The sequence below is a fragment of the Malus domestica genome, chromosome 16 (assembly GCF_042453785.1).
Source record: "Malus domestica chromosome 16, GDT2T_hap1".
In the NCBI taxonomy this organism is placed as follows: Eukaryota; Viridiplantae; Streptophyta; class Magnoliopsida; order Rosales; family Rosaceae; genus Malus; species Malus domestica.
The window spans coordinates 656,979-673,214 of NC_091676.1; the positions used below are offsets into that span (position 1 = coordinate 656,979).

General features: G+C 42.5%; 1 long non-coding RNA gene across 1 annotated transcript; it reads right to left on the reverse strand.

The window, feature by feature from the left end:
- Window positions 1-6,558: 6,558 nt before the first annotated feature.
- Window positions 6,559-7,890, reverse strand: LOC139193174 (uncharacterized). Its single transcript, XR_011577577.1, has 4 exons — window positions 7,704-7,890; window positions 7,523-7,620; window positions 7,342-7,439; window positions 6,559-6,985 (listed from the first exon to the last, which is right to left on the reverse strand). It is a non-coding gene; the product is annotated as an uncharacterized lncRNA (long non-coding RNA).
- Between the last annotated feature and the right edge of the window lie 8,346 nt (window positions 7,891-16,236).

The window sequence follows — 16,236 nt, forward strand, 5'->3', positions numbered from 1 at the left end:
ATCAACTGGGTGCCCTCCAACATGGAGGGTCACATGCATTCGACATAGATATCCCTGATAGGGAACAGATTACCCCTCGACTTGATAATCAACATGAGGCTTCTCTTAACCCAGTTGCTTCGACCCGAACCATGAGAAGTGGAGGGAGACACCTCTTTGCTGAAGGGGCAGAAGGATCGAAAGCCGTCTTTCGCGATTGTCGGGATTTCCTGAAGCAACGTCGAGAGAATTCCATCCATATAAGCTCAAAGATCAATGACCCAAGGATTTCTGAGAGACTCGGTCCCCTGCCACGGCCCGAGCCGGCCACCAATTTGGGGAAGGGGCAACAAGTCCTAGAGAGACATGAGGGTACAGGGGACTCAGAGGTGTTCCGACAGACATACCCTGGAAGCCAGTACAACGAGTCCAGGGAAAAATCACATGCCCTTGATCAAACCTTCCTAATTCCAAGAGGAGATGGAGATTTACGAAAGAAAGCTCCAGTGGCACATAACTCCGCTCAGGACCCCCTTGTCCTACAACTTATTGAGGAAGTAAACAAGTTGAAGGCTGAACGTCAGGCTGAAATACCTGACTGGAACCAACCCAGGCCTGGCCCTCTTACAAGGAGGATCCTCAACACCCCCCTTCAAGCAAAGACAAAGCAAAAGCTTGGCTTGCAACTTTATACTGGAAAAGAGGACCCGATTGAGCACCTTAACCTCTTTGAGTCCACCATGGCATACCGGATGCACACCGACGAAGAGCGATGTCTTCTCTTCCCCTCCACCCTCTTTGGCGGAGCTCTAAATTGGTATTGTCGTCTTACACCTGAGACGGTAGACTCATTTGAGGAATTGAGGAAACTATTTGTTTCCCAACACATTTTCCAAACCGATCGCTTGCACTCTGCAGATGACCTGTACACTATCCGCCAGAAGCCAGACGAGTCATTACGTATGTATGCTGGCCGCTTCAGCCATGAATACTCCCGGTGTGCCGAGGCAGACGACAAGACTGCCCTCAAAGCCTTCACGGCAGGCCTACGTGATTGTTTCTTTAAATACATGATCAATGCCAATACTTGGAAGACTTACTCTGAGGTGATGGCGCAGGCTTATAACCATGCCTCCGCCGAGGCAAAGACATATCAGGAGAAACCCCCTACAACCATCCTTTATCAACAAGTGGGAGGTGGAAGCCAGACTCACCTAAATGAGAAGACCTCGACTTTCCAAACAGCAGTGGCACCTCCCCATGCCTTGCATAATGCTTCGCCGAATCAACAGACATATCAATTTCAAGGCAAGAGGAAGGATTTCCATCCTCACCACTCTCATTTCAGTAAAAAGAGTAAGGGACACTATCCCGATAACCAAGGGTATCGCCACAATAACGCTCGCCCCCAGGCAGTCAATGCAGTGGGTCAAACCCGCGTCAAGATACCCCCTACCCCAAGGTATGAGACATACACGCCCTTGAATGCCACATGCGCGGCCATTTACCCCAGCATAGCTCACCTGATACCAAAGCCAAAGCCGAGGCACCCAGATTACACCCCCCCGAATAACGCGGGCATGTTTTGTTGCTACCATGAGCATAACGGCCATGATAGCGAGAAATGTATCATCCTCCGTGATCGTATTGAAGCTTTGGCACGAGAAGGAAAAATTGATCAATTCCTCCTTCACCCTCAAAGGGATAACCGTAACCAACGCCAGGTGAATGTCATATATTCCATAAGCGGCGGCACACCCATATCTGAATCTTCCAATAGGGCCATGAAAAACAGTGAACGAATTCTGAGGCCTGGTCACCAAGTGTTTCACGTGGAAGACATCAGGGGAGGGAAGTATCAAAAGCCTAACTGGGATCCGATATGTTTCTACCCTGAGGAAGAAAGAGGCATCATCTACCCTCATAACGACCCATTGATCGTGGAGGCTCACATAGCCAACTTTGATGTTCGACGAATCCTCGTAGACACAGGGGCTTCGGTCAATATCATGTTTGCCGAAGCTTTCAGGGCACTCAGTGTAGCTGAACACTTGCTCGATCGCTCGATTTCTCCTCTGATAAGCTTCTCCGGTGATATCGTGCAACCCTTAGGGAGCATACATTTACCCTTTACTATTGGTACAGGCCCTTACACGGCTACCATTACCACTAACTTCCTAGTGGTTGACTGCCCAACGGCATACAATGTCATCTTTGGGCGCACAGGCATCAATGATCTCAAGGCTATGGTATCCACGCATATGCTGTTGATGAAATTTCCAACCCCCCATGGCAACGGCTACATCAGAGGAGATCAGCTTAGTGCACGATCATGTTACAACACTTCAGTTAAGCAACAACACTTGCCCGGACCCAAGGAAACCCTGTCTGTACATGACCAAGTCACAAAGACCAGCCTAGATGAAGCGAACTTGGATATTCCTGATAGCAACAATCAACCCGATGATCCTCGAGATGACTCTTTCACCCAGCAAGCCCAACCTGCTGAAGAGTTGGAGAAGGTACCTATCTCAAGAGATTATCCAGATCGCATGGTGAAGATTGGCACCACATTGTCACCACCCATTCGGTTAGCATTGATATCTTTTTTGAAAGAGAACACTGAAGTCTTCGCCTGGTCATACGAGGACATGCCAGGCATCTCTCCCGATGTCATCTGTCATCGTTTGAGTATTGACCCCAAGATCAAGCCGGTGAGACAGAAGCGAAGATCTTATGACGCTGAACGATACGAGGCAATGAAAGCAGAAGTTGAAAAACTCAAAGGCATAGGCTTTGTCCGCGAAGTCAATTACCCGACATGGGTAGCAAATGTGGTCCTTGTTAGGAAAAATCCGACCAAAGAAAGTCTTTCGCTTCAAAAGGTCTTGTGGAGGATGTGTGTTGACTACACCGACCTAAACAAAGGGTGTCCGAAAGATAGTTTCCCTCTTCCTCTTATTGACAGGCTTATAGACTCTACGGCAGGGTGTGAGCTCTTGAGCTTTATGGACGCTTATTCAGGATACAACCAAATCCTCATGAACCCCTCAGACCAAGAACACACGGCCTTCACTACTGACAGGGGACTATATTGCTATAAAGTCATGCCTTTCGGCCTAAAGAATGCAGGAGCAACTTATCAGAGACTGGTCAATTCAATGTTCGCCGAACAAATTGGGAAGAACATGGAAGTTTACGTTGATGATATGCTAGTCAAAAGCAAACATGCTGACCAACACATCACCGACCTATCTGAAACTTTCACCATTCTAAAGAGGTATCGAATGAGGTTGAACCCCAACAAATGTGCCTTCGGCGTGGGCTCTGGCAAATTCTTAGGCTTCATGATTAGCCAACGAGGCATTGAAGCTAACCCTGAAAAGATCAAAGCAATCCTCGACATGAAAGAGCCAATAACTTCAAAAGACATCCAAAGCCTTACTGGCAAGGTGGCAGCCTTAACCAGATTCATCTCTAAGGCCACAGACAAATGTGCTCCTTTTTTAAAGCACTTAAGGGAAGTAGGAAGTACATTACATGGACTGATGAATGTGCCGAGGCATTCAAAAACCTCAAGGAGTACATGAGTAAAGCCCCTCTACTCTCCAAGCCCGAGGTAGGAGACATTCTCATTATCTACCTATCGGTATCAGCTTCAGCCGTAAGTTCCGTTCTCATTCGAAAGGATGGGAATATTGAGCGACCTGTCTACTACGCTAGCAAAGCCTTACAAGATGCGGAGACACGGTACTCTAACATTGAGAAATTGGCCCTGGCATTGGTCATGTCTGCTCGAAAACTCCGCCCTTACTTCCAAGCGCACTTTATCATCGTGCTTACCAATTATCCTCTTCGACAGATACTCCAAAGTCCTGACACTTCAGGGCGAATGATCAAATGGGCAATAGCGTTGGGTGAGTTTGACATCTCCTACCAACCAAAGCCAGCTGAGAAGGGCCAAGCAGTAGCAGATTTTATCGCCGACTTCACATATCCTGTTGACATTGCTTCTACACCTGAAGCAGTAGCTTCATTACCATCGGAAGCTCAGAAAGTAGAATCAACGACCTCAGCATGGAGTCTGTATGTTGATGGCTCATCCAACCAACAGGGCTGTGGAGCGGGACTAGTCTTGACTACGCCCGACAAAGTAGCAATGGAGTATGCTCTTCGTTTCAAATTCAAGGCATCAAACAATGAGGCCGAGTATGAAGCCCTTCTAGCAGGATTACGTTTGGCCAAACACCTCGGGGTTAAACAAATTGATATTTTCAGTGACTTCCAATTAGTGGTCAACCAGGTTACCAACAACTTTGATGCTAAGGACAGCTCCATGGCAGCATATCTTGCGCAAACACAACTTTTGCTCAAGCACTTCCACTACCAGATCACCCAAGTTCCTCGAGCGGCAAACAGTCATGCAGACGCCCTGGCTCGCCTCGCCTCAGCTGTGGAAGACAAGATTGGCAGAAAAATTCATGTCGAACTGTTGGCAACACCAAGCACCATGGCCGCAGAAGTATGCAACTTACAGCAGGGGGATAGTTGGATCACCCCGATCTATAATTTCCTTGCTCATGGCACCCTCCCAAATGATAAAGTCCAGGCTAAGCAAATTCGATACAAGTCTACTCGCTACCTGATCATCAATGATCAACTCTATAAGCGAGGTTTTAGCCTGCCATACTTAAGGTGTCTTACGCCTGCCGAGGCGGAAATCGTCCTTAGGGAAATACATGAGGGAGTCTGTGGAGATCATGCTGGATCTCGGTCCCTAGCACACAAGACTTTTCGCCAAGGATATTACTGGCCAACACTCCACCAGGATGCCATCAAAGTATCCCGCTCATGTGACAAATGTCAACGATATGCGGCTATTCCTCATTCCCCTCCAGAGCCTCTTACTCCTATGATCAGCCCTTGGCCCTACGCCCAGTGGGGACTTGATTTGATTGGCCCAATGCCGGCAGGGAAGGGCAAAGTCTGTTACGCAGTCGTTGCAGTGGACTACTTCACAAAGTGGGCCGAAGTAGAACCCTTGGCAACCATTACTGAGGCAAAGATAGAAGACTTCGTGTGGAAGAACATCCTTTGTAGATTCGGCATTCCCAATGCGATAGTCACTGACAATGGGCGATATTTTCACAACAAGAAGTTCAGGTTGTTCTGCTCTAAGTTCAACATCAACTTATGCTTTGCCTCTCCAGCTCATCCCCAGTCTAATGGACAAGTTAAGGCCATCAACAAAATAATCAAGCGCACTTTGAAAACCAGCTTGGACAAAGCTAAAGGCTGTTGGCCAGAATTTGTACCCCAAGTTCTTTGGTCATATCGCACTTCATATCGGACTTCAACAGGAGAAACTCCATTCTCACTTGCCTTTGGCACAGAGGCGGTTGTCCCTGTTGAGCTCGAGCAAGCAACATTCCGAGTCCAGAACTACATTCAAAGTGAAAATGACAAACAACTCACCCTCAACTTGGATTTAGTCGAGGAACACAGAAACCAAGCTCACTTGAGGAATGTCGCCTACAAGCAGCGCATCTCCAACTATTATGACTCTAGGGTCAAGCTTCGTTCTTTCAAAATAGGAGACTGGGTCTTAAAGAAAAGATTACTCTGCGACAGAGTCCCGAGTGAAGGCACACTTAGTCCAAACTGGGATGGACCGTATGAAGTCATTGGCATCAGTCGCCCTGGCTCTTACACACTTAGAAGCTCCGATGGCAAGACCCTTGGCCATCCATGGAACGCTGATCACTTGAAGTACTACTACAAATAGACTCACGATGTACAAGTGTTGAGCTATAGCCGTTCGGCATCCTATGTAATGAAGGCCATTTGGCAATGAATTCAATAAAGAGTCACTACAAAACAAGCAAATGAAGACCGTGTCAAGCGCCAAAAAAAAAAAAAAAAAAAAAAAAAAACAACTTCATCCAAAAAGCTTCACCCGAAAAGCTTCACCTCCAAAGCTTCACCCACAAAGCTTCACCTAAAAAGCTTCACCCAAAAAGCTTCACCATCAAAGCTTCACCTAAAAAAGCTTCACCCAAACAGCTTCACCCGAAAAGCTTCACCTAAAAAGCTTCACCCAAAAAGCTTCACCCGAAAAGCTTCACCTAAAAAGCTTCACCCACAAAGCTTCACCTAAAAAGCTTCACCCAACAAGCTTCACCCGAAAAGCTTCACCTCCAAAGCTTCACCAACAAAGCTTCACCTAAAAACCTTCACCCAAAAAGCTTCACCATCAAAGCTTCACCTAAAAAGCTTCACCCAAAAAGCTTCACCCAAACAGCTTCACCCGAAAAGCTTCACCTAAAAAGCTTCACCCAAAAAGCTTCACCCGAAAAGCTTCACCTAAAAAGCTTCACCCACAAAGCTTCACCTAAAAAGCTTCACCCAACAAGCTTCACCCGAAAAGCTTCACCTCCAAAGCTTCACCCACAAAGCTTCAACACCAAAGCTTCACCTACAAAGCTTCAACACAAAACCTTGCTCCAAATAAACAAATTTTGTTCACAAAACCCAAGATGCCCTTGAACTTGTACAAAAACACTTGGGTAAACATAAACATTTTTTGTTTTACACCCACAAGGGCCCAAAATTTTCCTTCTTATTTATTCACTTATATATGTTCCCAAACATATTATAATAGATCCAACAACAAGCCAAAGTCCCAAATTTCATAATGGACAAAAGTACAAGCAATTCATCAATAATGAAGGTGCTACAAAAATTGGAATCTGCCCCAAAATAGAAATTCAACCCAAGAGACTTTTTCTCTCTCTCCCTCTTCCGCCTCCTTTCATCTATCAAATTTCTGCAACCTCTGCTCTTCTCCAATGGAGCTGAATTTTGGACACCCTATAGTTCTTGAGCATATGAACAACTTTCAAGAAGGAACCATTTCTGTTTGAGCGACGGAAATTAAAGTGTTGAAGCTCCAAACATGATAGTCGGCTTCTTGCAGATTTCGAAGCTGTTGTGATGTTTCGAAGATCTGGAAATATTTAACCGTTAGTTCATCCTGAATTTTTGATATGTTATGAAAGAGTCGATGAGGAACAACTTCAATGAAGAAAGCATACCGATCTGAACAAGATAAAATGGAGTTTCGAAGCTCACAACAAATCTGACGGGTTGACAGACAAATAATAACCAGTCATTCATCATACCTGAATTTCTTGAGTTATACAGCTCCGAGGGATCTCAAATTTGGATATGTTGTAGTTAACAAGCTGAGGAACAACTTCAATGAAGAAAGCATACCGATCTGAACAAGAGCAAATGGAGTTTCGAAGCTCACAACAAATCTGACGGGTTGACAGAAAAATAATAACCAGTCATTCATCATACCTGAGTTTCTTGAGTTATACAGCTCCGAGGGATCTCAAATTTGGATATGTTGTAGTTCACAAGCTGAGGAACAACTTCAATGAAGAAAGCATACCGATCTGAACAAGAGAAAATGGAGTTTCGAAGCTCACAACAAATCTGACGGGTTGACAGAAAAATAATAACCAGTCATTCATCATACCTGAGTTTCTTGAGTTATACAGCTCCGAGGGATCTCAAATTTGGATATGTTGTAGTTCACAAGCTGAGGAACAACTTCAATGAAGAAAGCATGCTGATCTGAGCAAGAGAAAATAGAGTTTCAAAGCTCACAACAAATCTGACGGGTTGACAGACAAATGATAAACAGTCACTCATCATACCTGGATTTCTGGAGTTGTACTGCTCCGATGGCTCTCCAATTTGGATATGTTGTAGTTAAGGAATTAACGAACAACTTTCATGAAGACAACTTTGTGATTCGACCTACAGATGATGGTGTTATGTTGAAAAACAATTCCGGTTGTTAGGGGAAATGAAAAACAATTCCACCAAAGAAACATCATTATGATGTTTCATCATTATGGTGTTTTCATCATTATGATGCTTTCATCATTGTGATGCTTCCATCATTGTGATGCTTCCATTATGATGTTAATGCACCAACGGTTACACCTTCTGCAATTCCACTTATTCGGGCCTAGCAACCTTCATAAACAAAATCTATGAAGAAAAAGTCCGGGGCTACCACTTAGAAAACAAAAGAATGAAGTTTTGGTACTTACGACATGGACTATTAGCAAGACACCTCATTCGTCAACTTCCTCGACTAGAGACTTGGGGGACTCCCACCATATGCTACTACGCCTTGGTACTCAAAAGTTCGTGACTACTCAGTGACTTGGATTTTTCAAGTCTCCAACCGAGAAGTTTTCCTCACTCGGGAAATTAAGGGAACACTACCTCAAACTACATGCTTCACTCACAAAGCTTCAACAATACAGGTTTCAACAAAAGCAAAAATTCAAAGAACTTTATGAAGAAGGCTTTGGTGTATTTAACACAATATGTTGAAATGAAGCAAAGCTTATTTATTAATATTTTCGATAAGCCACAAATATGTACATATACATGAGTCAAAATAAACAAACAAAAGGGAGCCTTCACAAAGGTTGCTTAGGGGAAGTCTCAGCAGTCGGTAGAGCCCCAGAAAGAGAAAGCACCGGAGGGTGGTTATCCGGAGCCTCAGTACTTGACAAAACCCCAGAAGGAGGAGGCATTGGAGGTTCATCATTTGAAGCTTCATTACCAGGTACAGCCCCAGAGGACGAAGGCAATAAATGCCTTTGGAACAAACCCACAAACCGCTGATGATCAAGTAAAACCTTACCATCAGATTCCTTCATCTGGTCAAGCTTCCTCTTCATGTTTGTAGCATAGTCATGGGCGAGCCGGTGCAACTGCTTATTCTCATGCTTGAGCCCTCTAATCTCCTGTTTGAGACTCATCACTTCAGCAGCCAATGATTCAACTTGGCGGGTTCTAGCAAATAGGCGTTGGGCCATATTAGACACAGAACCTGCACACTGAACACTAAGAGCCAGAGAGTCCTTAACAGCCAACTCATCAGACCGTTTGGAAAGTAGTCTGTTATCTTTGGGAGTGAGAAGGTTCCTGGCCACCACTGCAGCGGTCATATCATTCTTCATCACAGAATCCCCAACGGTAAGAGGACCAGTAGGGGATATGAAGGATGGGCGCCATATGTTGTCTGGAGAAGGCGTGGCTGTCTCTTCTCCAAGGTTCAAGTCAAAACGACGGTCGGAGGGTCCAGACATTTTCAAATGTGTTGAAGAAGGAAGAAGTCAGACAAATCAAGATCTTAGAAGTGCAAGAAATGAGCTTCTACTGGTAGAGATTCAAGTGTGCTGTGGAACTTAATGTCAGCCTCTATAAAAATCTGCACTCGACGGAGCTTCAGAAATCGAAGAGGCATTTGCTTTCTCAAAAGCTGGGCTGCTCAGAGACCACGAGGGCCGATCTCAGAAATCGAAGAGGCGTTTGCTTTCTCAAAAGCTGGGCTGCTCAGAGACCACGAGGGCCGATCTCAGAAATCGAAGAAGCACCTGCTTTTTCAGCCTCGTCAGCACCTGTCACATGCACAATCAGCTTTGCGGAAATTACGGGCACTCTGTCGAAGATTTCTGGTGAAGTAGAAAGCACGTGAATCTTACTGTTCAATCACCGCTCTCCATATGCACCATCAACTCCTCGGGTACCACATATAACTTTGTCAAAGATCTCTGACAAAGTTTAGGCACGAGAATTTCGAAGTTCCAGCTACCCTACTATTACCCATAAGGGTAAAGGAACAGCACCACTGCTTGACAACTGGAAAGTCCCTATGTGTGTCGACCTCCGTGTTTTGTGGCAAGACAGGTTGGCAAGAACGACCAACCTTTATTCACATTCGAGAAAAGACTCCCAACATAATTACTTTCTCAAAAACCGGAGTAGCACCGCTTTCCGAATCTCGAGAGTCAGATCTTCGACGGGATTGCTTGTTCGAAAACCGAAGAGGCACAACTCTCAGAACTTCGAGAGCCAGATTTCCTTAGATAAAGCTTGTCTGTAATCTCCACACGTAATATCAGCTTTCCAGATACCACATACCACTTTTTCAAAGTGCTCTGACAAAATTAAAACACGTGAAGCTGGCAGCTCCCACTACATTGCTGTGACCAAGAAGGGTAAAGGAATAGCATTACTACTTGTTATTGGGAAATCCCTATATACATTGACCTCCCTCCTCAACGGACAGGCAAACCTGCAAAAATGCTCAACCCTTTCTCGCATTCGAAAAGGCACCCTCAACATAATCTCTCGAAATACTCAGCTTTATTTCCCCCCGATAATACCTCAGCAAATAAGCCACACCAAGAACAAGAGTATCTCATATCATCAGGGTCGAAAGCAAGAGTATCCCATATCATGCTTTCTCCCTGTCTTTGTCTTTGTCCTTGTCCACACCTGCAGGACAAGGAGAAAGAGAGCAGTCAGTCGGAACCTGAAATCAAACCTCCAATTTGGAACTGACTGCCTGGAGCCTTTGCCTGGTTGCTTACTTAGCATTGCTCTCGAGTACTCATCCTCAACTGCTGTCAAGGTCACGAATTCCACCGGCAAATACCTCATGACAGTTGATCAGATATTGGCTCTTTACACTGAAGCTGCCAAGCGTGGATGAGTCACTATGAAGGAATGTTCTGAAGGACCATTTAAATGCAAAGGTTGCACACCACTTCTGCCATGCAAAAGATTGAAGCAGAAGGTTCAACGGTGAGCTGAAACAGATCACTACAGCACGACACCTTTCCATACCACATTCATTATTCCGTCAACAGCAAAAGTATCCCATATCATCAAGGTCGAACGTACTCTAGATTTGATGGACTTGTTTTGACCCTCAAATTTTTGAGTCGGCCTTATACTCTGAAGGGCACCAGAAACCCCTCCAACACAGTTCAAGAATAAGCCTGTGGAAAGTTACTTCTTCAAAAGCAAAAGTATCTCATATCATCTCTTATCCATTTGCTTCTCCTTATCCTGGCAGTTGAATGAGAGACAAGGAGAAGGAGAACAATCAACCGGAAGCCGAAGTCAAACCTCTGATCCTGGGTTGCTTACTTGGAAGTTTGACTGCTTACCTTGTCTGTCACCTCTTTCGGCAGATCTCCTAGCTCGGCGACTTGGGGGACTCCTACTATAGGGTTTGTATCACACTTGACTAAGCCCGAAACTACAACTAAGCTTCAAGTGAAATTGATACATTACCTTGTGCGTCAACATCAGCTAAGTACACTATTCCCGGATGGAGGAAAGGTACTTCCAGAGAAGGGCAGATGAAGATCAGACCACACTTCGGTACTTAGAAGTTTCGTGATTACTCAAGGGATTGGATCTTGCAAGTCCCCAACCGAGGAGTTTCCCTCACTCGGGAACTTAGGGGAGCACTGTTTGTACCATACTTGACCAATCCCGAAACTACCGAGCATCGGCCAACGCTATACTGTCAAGGACCCAGAAGAGTTCCCCTCCGACCAGGAGGCCAATCACTACTCGACACGTGTCAAGATTAGAAGCCAATCAGAGCGCAGCACGTGTCGACATCAAGAACCAATCACAACATGACACATGTCAATGTGACAAAGCTACAAGTTTTTCTATAAATAGGGGTCATTCCCCCACAATATTGCCGAATGCCATTTGTGTTAAATCATTCACAAGAACTCACTAAATTGAGAGCTTGATCCTTTGTACTTGTGTAAGCCCTTCACTACTAATAAGAACTCCTCTACTCCGTGGACGTAGCCAATCTGGGTGAACCACGTACATCCTGTGTTTGCTTCTCTGTCTCTATTCATGCCCGTACTTATCCTCACTAGTGACCGAAGCAACCAAGCGAAGGTCACAAAACCTGACACTTTCTGTTGTACCAAAGTCTTCGCTGATTTTGTGCATCAACACAACATAAACATTCACGAGCATCACTCATGTCAATCAGCTTCAAAAAGCTTTATTTACAGAGCTCTAGCTTCAAAAGCTTTATTTACAAAAGTTCCAGCTTCAAAAGCTTTATTTACAAAAGTTCCAGCTTCGAAAGCTTCATTTACAGAGCTCTAGCTTCAAAGCTTCACTTGCAAAGCTTCACCTACAAAGCTTCAGTGCAGGGTATACAAATACCGTCTCCGAACAACCGCCACTTCGGCCCATACATGGATTCAATGTAAAGTCTCCAGCCAACAGACTCTATTGACCGAAGATTTGGGGGACTACACTATACACCATATATTGGGCCTCAACTGGGCCTCATGAAAAATACTTGGGGGACTTAGCCCATTATTTATGTATTAAGGAGCGAACCCTTATTCTATAAAAGGGACTCTCTCACTTTCATTAGAGAGCACTCATGAAAATACTTGGGAGACTTAGCTCATTATCTATGTACTGAAGAGCGAGCCCTTATTCTATAAAAGGGACTCCCTCACTTTCATTAGAGAGCACTCATGAAAAATACTTGAGGGACTTAGCCCATCACTTATGTATTGGGGAGCGAGCCCTTATTTTATAAAAGGGACTCCCTCACTTTCATTAGAGAGCACTCATGAAAAATACTTGAGGGACTTAGCCCATCACTTATATATTGGGGAGCGAGCCCTTATTTTATAAAAGGGATTCCCTCACCTTCGTTAGAGAGCACCGCCACCAACTGAGCAACCGCTTCGCCACGAGCATCACTCCTAACCCATCATTCATGTATTGAGGAGCGATCCCTTATTTTATAAAAGGGACTCCCTTACCACCATTAGAGAGCATTAACTCTAGCCCGTATTTATGTATTGAGGAACGATCCCTTATTTTATAAAAGGGACTCCCTCACCTTCATTAGAGAGCAACACCGCCAGCTGAGCAACCGTCTCGCCGCAAGCAGCACTCCTAACCCATCATTTATGTATTGAGAAGCGAGCCCTTATTCTATAAAAGGGACTCCCTCACTATCATTAGAGAGCATCAACGTCTACTGAGCAACCGCCTCGCCGCGAGCATCAACTCTAGCCCATATTTATGTATTGATGAGCAAGCCCTTATTCTATAAAAGGGACTCCCTCACCTTCAACGCCACAAGCCGAGCCAACCAAGGCAACATAAGCCACGAGCTGAGCATCCTCGCAGCATGTGCTACTTCTAGTTGAGCATCATTTCAGATTGAGCACCACCTCACATCGAACATCAGTTCAAGATAACATCTAGTTACTTCGGCCCACACATGGACTAAATTTCAAGTCTCTAGCCAAAAGACTTTCTTGACTAAAGACTTTGGGGACTACTGTTTATACCATATTTAGGGCCTCGTATTTAGATCTCGTACAAATACTCGATGGACTTAAATGTAATTACGTGATAAAGGAATGGGCAAATATGTAATAAGTGAGGAGTCCTTATTATATAAAATGACCCCTCACCCTCATAATTATGAGAGACCATTTCAGAGGCCAATTCCTAGGCCCTTTCACCCCCTCTTAAAGCTCTCACTCTCAGAGCTTTCTCTCCCTCAAATAAATACATAATCAGTGTGGACGTAGCCCAAACCTTGGGGTGAACCACGATACATCTTGTGTTATTTATATTTATTGCAGATTCACAGTCGAGTTTACGTTGTTCCATGACCTCCGGTTTTGTGCATCAACAGCTGCTTCAACTATTCAACACTGAGTTTCTCTAAGTCGACCATAACTGATACGTACACATTACAAATGAGAGTTTCGAATCCTAAATTTCTAGTTGTTCTACTCCCACCCATTATCCTACTCATCCTCACCACCATTATTAGGCTAAACCTAATTATTTATGTGTGTATATATATATATATATATATATATATTATCTTTGGAGAATGAATGTACGTGAAATACATTTCTATATTGAGCATGTTTTAATGGAGAAGAGATTCATAAAGATTCATGATGCATGAGCATGTTGGAATATGATGATGATGATGATGTTGGCTTTACTATGGGTGTATTTGATGTTTGGAGTTGCACCATAAGATTGGTGTACTGATATACAATTAACCAAAGTGTGTGATAAGATGTATGACTTATCATAAGAGTTATACCCTTCTATAAGTGATGTGTCTTATCATGAAAGGATAAGACCATTCAGAAATGTCTCACAACTCTATGGAAAGGGTATGATGAAATCTATAAAAGGAGGATTCATTTCTCTAGACAAATTATTAAACGTGAAACAGACTTTCTTCTTCCCTTTGGTATGCTATTTCTCCCCTGGCACTACCACATAGTAATCAATAGTCTAATGACATTAAAGTTTGATCCCGTGACAATCGTGCTAAATTCCATCAGAGCAAACCTTATATTATATATTCTCATTTTCTTGAAATGATCAACAGAGTGAAAAAGAGAACACAACTCAGTATACTAAGTGTTATAATACAATTGGTTGAAAATTGTTTTATTATCTTCACCAAAATTTTTTTTTTTTATTACACTTGGTGTGCCGTGTTCCTAACACATTGAAAAATTTCTCAAGGAGTAATAGTACTTACAAATTGAAATGCTTGCAAGGTGGTCACTCACTTTGCTTTTGTCCTCAGCACATCTCATGAAATTATGTACAAGCTATGTAAATAGTACTTTCCAAAACCATAATTTAAATTTGAATCCCGACAAATTTTAATTCCAGAAGCAAAAGTTGACAAGGGGAAAAAGTGAATCCAACGAAGCAAAATTGGTCAAGGGAAAGATAAGCATAAAGTGCAGAACTCGTAGTGGTAGTGTACTAGTGGTGCACTTAAACATGCTATTTTGGTGCTCCCCTCAATCAAAATGATGGTAGACTATATTTATGGTCTACTTTAGAAAGAAAGAAACTGATATGCATGATGTGCTTTCTTCCCAGTTTCTCCTCAAACCACTAAAAATATCATCTCTACTAATTAATAAAACACTTATTGTCAACCAAAATCTTATGAAATTACCAGTTTAATCCTTTAATTAAAACATAACATGAATAAGAAATATGGACAGAAATGTAATTTCACATAACCAAATTTTGCAATTTTTTTTAAACCTCACATACATGTAATCATAATCTATCTCTAATTAAAAAAAAACAAAAAAAAAAAAACAAAACTTCCCATTTCCCACATTTTCTATCACTCTCTTCCTCTCTCCTTCTATTTCAAAAACAAAAATAAAAAAATTTCTCACACACACATATGCTAGTATTTTATTAACAAAATTGCAGAAAACACTGTTTTTAGTAGTATTCCAATAATTGTCGACTTTGACTAGTCATTTTTGAAGACCCAAATGGAAGACTTCGATGAGGTTCAACGGATTGTAATATCGTAAAGAATATGTAGTTTAATTAGGTAAAAGCGTTTGTTGTAGATGAGGTAATTTTCTTAAATTCCCTTCTCATGTCATGTGCTTGTATTCCCGTCCCAATACTGCATATATCAAAAGAGTGTAATACTAACTCGTAGTTAACTAAATCATGGACGCAGAAAAAGAATGTTGCGACTAAAACTTATACTAATGCTATTGTAAAATTTGACCGCATGATGATATATTTATGGGAGTTTGAATGAAATACTTTTAATACTGTTTATTTTTAAAGAAAATGTCATTTTTATTGTAAAAAGGCACTCCTGCTACTATTCATTTACAACACATTTTTGTCATTTTAAGTAAAACTCAAAAATTTCAAATCATTTTTATTAGTTTTCCTTATATTTAAAACTTACTGTTCTTTTTATCAAGGACAAGTCCAAACTGACTTTGATTCATAGATGAAAGCCCTAACTCGTATCCAAATTTCTGAACTATGTTAGGCCCATCAATTAGCATCTGGCTTTGAAGTTAGCCCAATGAATTACACTTTGTTTTAACTTATTTGAATTTAGGCAATCGAAGCCGATTATTGTGTTTATATCCAACTAACATGAGATGATGTTTAGTCATAAAAAAGTTAAGATTTTATCATAAAATCTATTATTAATAATATATGAAGTAATTTAATTTTTCATAAACCCTTATATGTTTTGGTTCTCACTAATGTAGAGCCAAATTATGAAAGAAGTTATAATAGATTGAGTTATTCTCGTATTTCCAAATAGTTTTATAATAAAACTTTAACTTTGTTCATAGTAACATGCTTAATTGAAAATTTAGTCAAATTAGTCTTATGTGAAGCCCCATAACAACACATGCTTCACATCACCTAATTTATATTGTTCACTTGCTTAATTCAGTCAAACCTATACTAAAACAGAGTCCATTTAAAAGCCGACTTTGGAACCGAATCTCATTCGGATCCATATATACTAAATCT